The following is a 10141-nucleotide window of genomic DNA, read 5'->3' as shown; positions in this document are numbered from 1 at the left end:
TGGGGTCCAGTTCCCAACTATCTGGCTACTCTCTCCTAAGAGCTCCCCACAGGCCTCAGATATGGGAAAGCACATACTTCTCCCTTGGAGGGCAGTCTCACAACCTTTTGCTTTGGCTGCTTGGCTGCTGCTCCTCTGGTACTCCTCCCTAGCCTGTTCCCCTTTTTATTCCCCTCATCTTCTATCCCCACCCCCAAGGTCTGGATCAATCTGGAGGCCAGGGGCTGGAGCACTCTCTGGGACAATCTCCACTCCAGCACAAACTATGTAACCAGGGTGCTATGCAGCAGCTGGGCAGAGGCTGCAGCCACCCCACCTTGTCCTGGCCTCCTAGCATGCATCCCATGGTCAAGGCAGTGTAGAGTACAGACACAGTCATGTCTGAGTGATCTTTGTCCCTGGCATGGGACTCATCATTAGCTTATCTCTGCTCTCCTGGCCATGTGGAGCCCTTGTGAGCTGGCCACAGGCCTGCCTTGTGTTGGGGCTGCCTGCCCAGATTGTCCCAGAGTGGTCCCCAAGAGTGCTGGTGGGACTTGGGCAGCTGTTCCTGCCCAAGTGGCTGGTGGCTGCTCAGCATTGCGCTGGATCTCCTCACTTGGACCGGCAGGTAAATCAGGGGCTCTGAGGGTGTCTTGGTAGTTAGATGAGGGTCCTTGGAACCTGGGCCCACTAAGTTTGGGGCATGCATTGGCACCCTCTCCAGACATATTTCTTCCAAGGATAATTTAGTTTTTGTGAGGAACTATTTTATTTGTGATTTTTTTTTGCATGGCATTTGAAAGGACTTTGATATGTTAATGTCAAAACATACATCTACAATAAATGTATAGCACAAGCAATAAATTGGCTTAATGAAGATTTAATTTATAATCTGACATGAAAGAAATTGCTTCTGCCAACCCACCACTTAGATATAATTTCCTTTTTCCTGAATCTCAGAGGGCCATACAAAATTTAAGAGGAAGCTTAGTGAACAAATATGAATACTATAATTTGTGTTTTTCTTAATGTAAAAATGGAAAATCTTTTTAAAGTGAAGGATCTAGAATTTTGATTAAATTTTTTGAGTTACAGTAAGGCATCTTAATATGATGCATAAACCATAGGAATTTAGTCCATTCCTTCTGTAAGGTACATTACCTGCCACTATGTTTTTCTTGAAGCTATTTTGCTTTTGCCAACATTCCCGTAGAGCAAAAATTGACCATTATAATTTATGGCTGAAATTGTTTAAGATTGTAATTATGTACCATTTGAGTCGGTAGTCCTATCCTCTTTAAGAAAGTATGCTTGACCACATTAAGGTGGGAAAAGATGTCTATTGATGTACAAAACATGTTAAATCTAGAGGGTACAGCTCTTTCAGAAGACAGGTATGAAAAACCAATGGACATTGAGGCTAAGGAAATCTTGTTTTTTGTAATTTGGTGTGATAAGAGCCAGATTGCTCAGTACCTACTGTTATTCCTTTTAAAAAGGTTGATTGTGGAAGTAGCATAAATATAGACAAAGGGGAAAAAACAAGGAAAAGAGCCAGTTGGATTATTTGCTTACTTCAGTGTGATGCAACAGTTCCGTGGCAGGAAGTCTGCTGGTCCTAGGTATTTTTGGCTTGGAGGGAAGGGTATCAGTACGTTTTCGTGAAAAACGGAGGATATGAAGTTCAGGTGACATAGCAGCAATATTTAGAAAATACTAATTTTTTCCTACCACAGGTTAATAGAGGTACCATGTAAGACCAAACATTGCCTTAGTCTATGCACAGAAACTTCTGAAGATCCCTTATGCCATAGCAGACAGCTGTTATCAAATGTCAATCGATGTGTAGGCTCATAATATAGCTCATCCATATACCAGATGAACAACCTGCCTAATGACGCTTATGGGCAGCTGGAAGAACAGGCTTTCAGGTCCCAGAAACAGCCGTGGAGGGCGCCAATAAGCAAAGGTATTCTCTTGCAGGCAAGGAATACTGCCAATGCTACTCCCTACCCTGCATAGAGCAGGTGCACAGGGCAGAAAGACCCCTGCAATCCAGCTCACCACACTCCAACAGAGGCGCCTGCCTTGTGAGGAGCCCTGCCCCTGGGGGGGGGGCGGAGTTATACTGAAGGTACAAGGCATCCACACACTCATCCAACCCCCATTTCTGACAAGGACCAGGCTGGCAGCAGAAGCACCGCTCACTTGCAAACTCCCCTCCCCCTGCTGCTGGTCCAGGAAACACGCACTGCCCTCAGAAAAATAAGACCAGAAAGGCAGTGGGACTTGTCGAGGGTCAGCCCCCAAGTCTCAGAGAGGCAGATTATTAGAGAAAAGTGGGGGAATGGGTTCTGAAATGAATGACGAGAATGCCCATTGGAAATAACGGGAGAGGATTGAAGGCCTATTGGATAGGATGGGAGGCACAAATGCCCATCAATTTGCAGGGGCTCCATTGGAATACATTACTGCATTGAAAAGATGCAAGGAAAATGTGGGGTGGTGCTTTGGTGCCCAGAGGGGAATGACAGCCCCTGGGACCAGAGAAAGTGCTTTGGGGGCTGTCATCCCATCCCCAGAACAAAATTTCTGAAGTCCACCCCCAGCTCTGTAAACAGAAAAAGGAAGAGTGGTCTGGCCTTGCTAGGGAGGAGCCCCAGAGATCCTGAGATGTCACTCCACCCTCCCTCTACATCCTCCCTAGCATCAACATTGCCCCCCACATGCAGCAGTCTTTTGCAGGGCTTATCGAATGCCGGCAGCATCCTCTGTGATGTCCCCCCCACCAGACACACACAGGCAACATCCAAGTCCCATCCTGATGCCTGCAGTAAATTTGAGGGGAAGGCGGGGGAAGCTAAGTGGGGCTAGAGCCCCCAAGGTGCCACTGGAACCCTGCTCTTTTTGGCATCAGAGCCACACAAAGGCATCTTTGAGGCCACCCCATCCTTGCTAGTCCAGAACCAGAGACCATCCTCCAAGATGTGTGAAAGGGCAGCCCTACAGGGAAGTGAGGAGTGGGAGCTATTGTCATCCAAAGGCAAGCAAACAGACAGGGAAGGAGTTGTTGTTCAACATAGACTCCTGTGAGAGGAGCAGGGAGAGGGTATGAATGAGCGCATTGGGCAATAGGTTTTATACCTTCTCCTTACCTGCCATTGTGTGCTTTTCCCCCAAGCCAAGACTCTGGGACCTGTAAGGGAATTTGAATGGGGGTTGTTAGACATTCTGGACTTAGTTCTCCTCCCCTGTGTGCGTGTGAAGTACTCCCCAAATTTTACCAAGTGCTCCCTGTGCACTCTTGCCCTGCCGCTGTGTGCCCTCTCTCTCACCTTGTGCTCTAAGTCCTCCTGGCAGAGGGCTCTTGAGCAGAGCTTCGTACTGTGCCTGCACTTACCTGAGTTAATGGGTGCCCTGGCTGGAGTTTATGTAGGGTGGAGGGACTGAGACTGGGTGCCAGGGAGGGGGCTTGGCTCCTGCAGGGGCACATGTGGATTGAGCATGGCTCTAGTCAGCATCCTATGCCTCTCTGGGCTGTTTGGGCAGGGCCAAGTGTTGTGGAGGAAGCTACTTTTCATGCACAATGGATGCCTATGGGCTACGCCTTCATTTTTCATGGTGTAACTTTCTGCTGCTGCAGGGGGCACTTCCAAGCCCAAAACATCTTAGAAAGCCAACTAACTCACTCCCTGCCAGGCCTGCCTGCATAAGGATTTATGCTGCAGATCTTCCCATACCTGGCCATGGCTACCAGGTACAGACAGGGAACCCAGGCACAGTGGCAACAAAGAGAACCACCAATGTAAGTTAGGTTTACGATGGCGTAGTGGGCAGATACGCCATCATGGGGGCTTGTTGGCTTCCTAAGCATTCCCCCTCCACATAGCATTGCACTGTTAGTGTCCCAGGATTCCTTTCTCAGTAGCTTAAGTACGGGACCGTCTCTCCCCATATATTCCCCAGAGGACACTCCGGTCAGGGGACAAACAGCTGTTGGTGGTCCCTGGCCCCAAGGAGGCCTGCCTAGCCTCGACTAGAGCCAGGGCCTTTTCAGTCCTGGCTCCCACCTGGTGGAACGCTCTGTCTGCTGAAATCAGGGCCCGGCAGGACCTACTATCTTTTCGCCGGGCCTGCAAGACAGAGTTGTTCCACCAGGCATATGGCTGAGGCTGGGCCTCCGCTGGCCTGTATAAATCTTAACCCTCCCTGTGAAGGCTGTCCACCATCCTGTTTTAAATGTGTTGTTTTTAATGAACATGAATTTTTAATTGTATTTTTAATATGTTGTTATCCGTCCTGAGCCCACTCGTGGGAGGGCGGAATACAAATTTGAAATAAATAAATAAAATAAATAAATTATAAGTTCAAGAAAAAAATAGAGAAATTGTGCTAAATTCGTAGTGTACCCGTGAATGTTGGTGATCTCACTCATTGTCAATAGAATAACAGTACAGTACTCCTAAGTGGAGTCACAGACAGCCTTCTAAATTTATTAAAGTCAGTGGTCTTAGAAGGGTGTAACCTTGTTTAGGATTGCACTGTAAGAGTAGTAAACAAAGACCATCTCTTTGATATAGCTACAATGAGACTGTAATGATGTAATGCTATTGTCCTGGAGCAATCAAAACAGCGAAGAGAATGGGAAAGAAAGAATATTTGGAAGCTTCAGATAAAGGCATCAAGAAGCAAGCAATGTTGTAGATTTTGATTTTTCTCCTCTTTATCTGTTTCAGGTAACTATAGTGAGCTGTAACATCTGAAGATCATCTGGTGAGTTGGCCTGGTTACAAGCTGATTGATCTTGCTCTTGTTCTTGTTGCATAGAAAATCTTAGTCTCTCATGCTTGATAATAATGAAGCGTTTAAGTACTTCTAAGTGTACAAAGAGTATAATAAATGCAATAGAAGACTAAATGTAACAGGTATTATTCAAAATGAGAAAAAATGGATGGGAAAGTGTCCATTACAAGATGCAGTGTTGGGAGGAAATTACCAAAAGTCTTTTGGTCCCAGTCACCAAACCTCCAATCCGGATGGTGTTTTCCTCTTCTCTCCCACTCCCCCGTCATGGTGTAGGATCACTTTCTCCCTGTCTTTGTATTAGGTCAGTAAACAACTCTTGGTTCATAAACCAGATAGTGGGTGTGGCTTCTCTTAATCTAATTATTGAGAGGAATAGTTGTAGAGAAATGCCTTGTCTCAGGCAATCAGGCCATTTAACAACCAATCACTGATTAATCACAGTGCTTTTTAGTAACAAATAGAACCCACTTGCTAGCACTCTGCATCCTCACATACACATATTTGCATTTCCAACAAATATGTCAGTCTTTCCCCAGTAACAAAATTAAGGCTGATTCCGCACACGTTGGATAATGTACTTTCAATGCACTTTATCAATTGTTTGTTCTGCACACAAAAAATCCGTTCCAAATGATCTATAAAGAGGATTGGAAGTGCATTATCCAACGTGTGCGGAATCACTGTAAGACTAGGTGGAATGGCTGGCACATGCCACATGTCAGCAGTCAAATCAGGACTGTCCCCAAACATACCTTCACCCTAGCTGGAAACATCCTCTCTATTTCCTTGTTTGGAAATACTTCCAGGACTTGGGACCATCTTCCTCCTCTCCCTTGACCTCTTCTTTGGCATAACTGGCATTTCTTTCCTATCTGGAAATAAAATAATCTTACTTTTCTTTACTCCAACTTCTTGTCTTATATAATGGGAGACAGGATCTGCCCCCTAGTATCTGTGGTGAGCTTTCACAGGCTCCAGATGACTTGTTTCTTTAGTTATAGAGCACTGGAACTGCATAGTCTTCATGTGTCTCTGCTGCTCTTTCCCCAGGGATTACTTTTTATGATGTGGTTACTGGACACCCCGATCCTTGCCGGGGGACCTTTTATTTGCACCTGCTAAGATAGGTAGTGTTATTTTGCCCTATTCTCTTGCCCCACCTGTTTACTCCCTTACCATCCACTTCCATGGAGAGCATTGCACACAGTGTTTGTAGTCTCTTGGAACGTTCAGCTCAACGCTTTCTGCTCTGCAGAGAATGCTTAATATTATTTTGACTGCTTGAGTTTGCTAATTATCAGACCAGATACTCAATAAACCTGGATTCTGATTTCATTAATTACAGACCGTACTTCCAAGCTCGTAGAGATGCCTCCCAATTTTATCAAAGATCCCTTATAGTGATTTGTGCCTGCTTTAATTGGGGGCATTCCTTTAAGCTGGGTACAGCACATAAATGAACAGCTCCTTCAGCACAGGACTGAAAAGTGGTGGATATCTCAGGCTGTGGATTTAAACTGAATTGGAAAGTGGTCCACAACCATAGTGACACGTGTCTAAAGTACCTCTGTCTCCTTGACCCTGTGGAGTACTGATATCTCGCACTGATATCTCACGTTGGAATATCTTTCTTCTGGTTCTCATGCTGTCAGGTAAAAAGGTCATAGATGTGTTTGCAGAATTTTGGAATGTGCCAGAGCCACCTGACCTGATTAGAAAGAGGCTTGGTAAATGGAACTAATTCATAAAACAGCTTGATTCAATTCCACATTCAGTTTGGAAACTCTCACATTCCTAATAAAATAATCTGTAGTATTTTGGAGTAGATATGGGCACGAACCCCAAAAAATTAATGAACCTGTGGTTTGTGGTTCGGTGCTGCTGCCAAACCCGAACAAACGAACCGTAACTAACATTTCCTTCTACTGAACCGGTTCTCAGTTCGTGGGTGTTGGAACGGCCCCCATTGCACTTAGAGAGCCCATATTCACAGGGAGTGTTTAGCAGGCTCTCCTCCAGCCAGCACCCAAGTTTGGTCAAGATTGCAATAGGGATCTTGGAGTTATACCCTCTCCAATCCGAGGCCCCCAGGAAACTCCCACTCGATACAATTAGAGCCACCAGTTGACGTTGGCCCAGTGTACAAGGGGTTGGCTGTCAGAACTGCCTATCAGGGTTTGCAGGGATGAGATTGGAGTGCCCATGGCTACAGAACACCCCCTCCCTCCCCCTGGGTGTCTTCTCCCATGTAACCAATTGTAACCAATTTGCAGCACCATGGTTGTAAGGAAGACCTGCCAATGAAGGTAAGCTGGGCTTCGATTTGGGTTTCCAGGGCGACAGAAGGAGTGCAGACAGAGTTCAGGCATTCCCTCAGCTCCGTTTCCAAGGGAATTGATTGATGGTGCCTGACCGTCTGGTTTCACAAACCGCGGGCAAACGCAACGAACCGGGCTTCCAACGAACGCTGGTTCATTGGCCATGGACCCTCATGAACCGCTGGATCGCGAACAGACGACCAGGCGGTTCGTGGGTTTTTTGGGTTCGTAATGTGGTTTGTGCCCATGTCTATTTTGGAGTCTGAATTCATCCCATGAACCTTCCATAAGTTATGAACCCATCACATCTTGGCTGGGTCAGTGGTTGCTGCTTTGTCTGTTTCAATGGTGGCAGGAAGAGAAGTCTCCCTGCCTTTTGTGCAGTCTATTTCTTAGTTTTCCTCTTTTTCCTCTCATCCTTCCCTCCTTCCCTCCCTCACACTTGGAAAGCTGAGTTGGCTGCTATTCAGTTTTCCCCACGCATGAGCAACTCTGGGAAAACATGCTTTAGCAGCCACAGTTACAGTCAAGTAAATGAGTAGGAACTGGAAGGAAGATCGAGGGAAAGCTTTTGCTATCTGAACTGGAAAAGAACTGTCAGGTTGAGGAGAATGACCTGGCTTGAAATACGTCCAGGATTTTGAGAACAACAGATCCATATTTGTTAATTTCAGGGTCTGGTGATATACCTGATCAGAAATTGTCATTCTGAACTTCATCGTTGATCTATCTAAAACATAATTCTGGATGAAGAGATGGGGGAAGCTTTCCATAATCTTTGTCAGGCATAAAGGTTGCGTGGAGGAAATGTGGTGATGAAGTTTAATAAAGGAATTTTATCCTACCATCATGATCATGAATTCAGTGATTAAATGGAGGGTAGGCAGTGAGCAGTATGAAAATAAGGACGAGTATAGATTGAGGAAAGGGCTGGAACTCTCCATCCTTTCCACTCTCCTGCCCATCAAACTTACTGTGCCTTTACTACTATTTTCTAATACATATTTCGATCCATTTGGGAAAGAGACTTAAAGAATAACTGTGTTCAGTCTTGCAATTTTCACTGGAATGGGGAACATTCATTTAATATTTATAACATATTAGACACAGTAGAGTTCTTTGCTTTTGCTCTTATAGTTGAGTCCCATGGCATTAATAATTCTCTCTCTGATGCTGGTTGGATCCATAGATTTGTTTGTTAAAAACAACTTGAATTCATTTTGAATCCAGCTCTGTTGCATCATGTCTGAGAACCTTTCAACCTGACTGCTGTCTTGCTTACAAAACATGACTTGGTTTCTTGATGGGATCCGTCTAGACCGATTCCTAATGGCTTTGTGTATTTGAAAATGCCTCGAGCGCAAAGACTGGAATAGTATCTTCCATCCTTAATATCTAGAGACTGCAGTAAGGTAGTCTAAGACATAGAGGTCCCTAATAATTCTTGTAGAAGGCCTTTCTGAGACCATGGTTGCTTTCTGTATTATGTTTGGAGCATATGAACGTGTGCCCTAGTCTATTGAGTCTCTGAAGAAAAATGTTAAATGTAAAAGGGAGAATGGGGAAAATCACTTTGTTGGTACTTTTGCTAGATAAAGCTACACCTATAATTTTGTAATAATTATTCTCATTTAGGTCTATTCTAAAAAAGCGTTCAAAGAAAACACACTTATGCTGTAAATTATTCCAAATCTGAAAGCAGATAAGAAATATTTTTGGGTTAAATTGGATTTTGTCTAAAAATAATTTCAAGGGCTTTTAATTAAAGAGACTTAAAGAATGTTTGTGATTCAGCAAAGTGCAAGGAAGCTTTTTTGTTGCAGTTATGATAAGCTTTGTTTCTAATACAATTTTATTTGAAGCTATAAGCTACATGGCCATGTGCTAAGGGTGATGAAGTTTCAGGCCCCTATTGGATAAGATAATGTAAAGAAAATGTTTAGAATTATTATGATGCTGGTAAAAAGGCACAACATATTTGTAGGCACTCTGTGATGGAAATGAAAGGTAAGTGTGACTGTAGTTAAACTCTCAGAGCCAAGCTACAAGTGATGAATGACACAGGTTGGACACTTGTCAGCTTCCCTCAAGTTTTGATGGGAAATGTAGGCGTCCTGGTCTTGCAGCTTGGCTCTTTGACTGCTGTCCAATGGATTTTTCAACTGTCACTTGTCCAACATTCCGCCAAGCTGCCTACGTTTCCCATCAAAACTTGAGGGAAGCTGACAAGTGTCCAACCTGTGTCATTCATCACTTGTAGTTTGGCTCACAGTCTGGCTCTAAAGATGGCAGGTCTGTATTATGCAGTTGATGTAGGCTGGCAGTCCCACAATTATGGAACACATTGTGACCCCTCACTATCTTTAGGAGGCAGCTGAAGACTACTTAGGGTGGCTTTTGTTTAGCCAGTTTTTAATATATCTGTGGTTTTAAGGGTGTTTTAAATGTATTTTTATGTTTGTTTCTATTGTAAGCCACTTTGAGTTCCTCTAAGGTGTAAAGGTGACAAGCCAGTTTGGTGTAGTGGTTAAGAGCGTGGGACTCTAATCTGGAGAACTGGGTTTGATTCCCTCTTCTCCACTTGAAGCCAGCTGGGTCACCTTGGGTCAGTCACAGCTTCTAGGAGCTCTCTCAGCCCCACCCACCTCACAGGGTGTTTTGTTGTGGGAATAATAATGACATACTTTGTAAACCGCTCTGAGTGGGTGTTAAGTCATCCTGAGGGACAGTATATAAATTGAATGTTATTATTATTATATATATTATATTATTATTATAAATGTTTTGAATGAATTAATGAATTAATTAATTTAATAAGAAAGACAGAGACAAGCTGGAACTGAGAAAAGGAAAGTTCAAGGGGGCTCCAGTCTCTGGCCTGGAAGTTCTAAGATATGTAGTAACAGTGAAGTTAAGAGGTGCAGACTTGTTCAATGCCAGGATAAGAAATCCTGGGAAGCTTCTTGTAAACTGCTTTGAGCTTTTTAAAGGATGATTAGGATAATAAATTAAAGACAAACTGAATGTCTTGAGAT

The 10141-nt window shown here is 44.2% G+C and overlaps 1 protein-coding gene across 1 annotated transcript in view; it reads left to right on the top strand.

Moving 5' to 3' along the window:
• Positions 1–4715: 4715 nt before the first annotated feature.
• CNTN1 (contactin 1) overlaps positions 4716–10141 on the top strand; it is a 233015-nt gene continuing 227589 nt past the window's right edge. Inside the window, exon 1 of the mRNA XM_054987779.1 lies at positions 4716–4755. The gene's annotated coding sequence lies outside the window, so the exon portion shown is untranslated. The remainder of the gene's footprint in view (positions 4756–10141) is intronic.

This window comes from Eublepharis macularius, chromosome 9 (assembly GCF_028583425.1).
Source record: "Eublepharis macularius isolate TG4126 chromosome 9, MPM_Emac_v1.0, whole genome shotgun sequence".
NCBI lineage: Eukaryota > Metazoa > Chordata > Lepidosauria > Squamata > Eublepharidae > Eublepharis > Eublepharis macularius.
The sequence above is the reverse complement of the archived record's forward strand: the minus strand, read 5'-3'. Positions and strand labels throughout refer to the sequence as shown.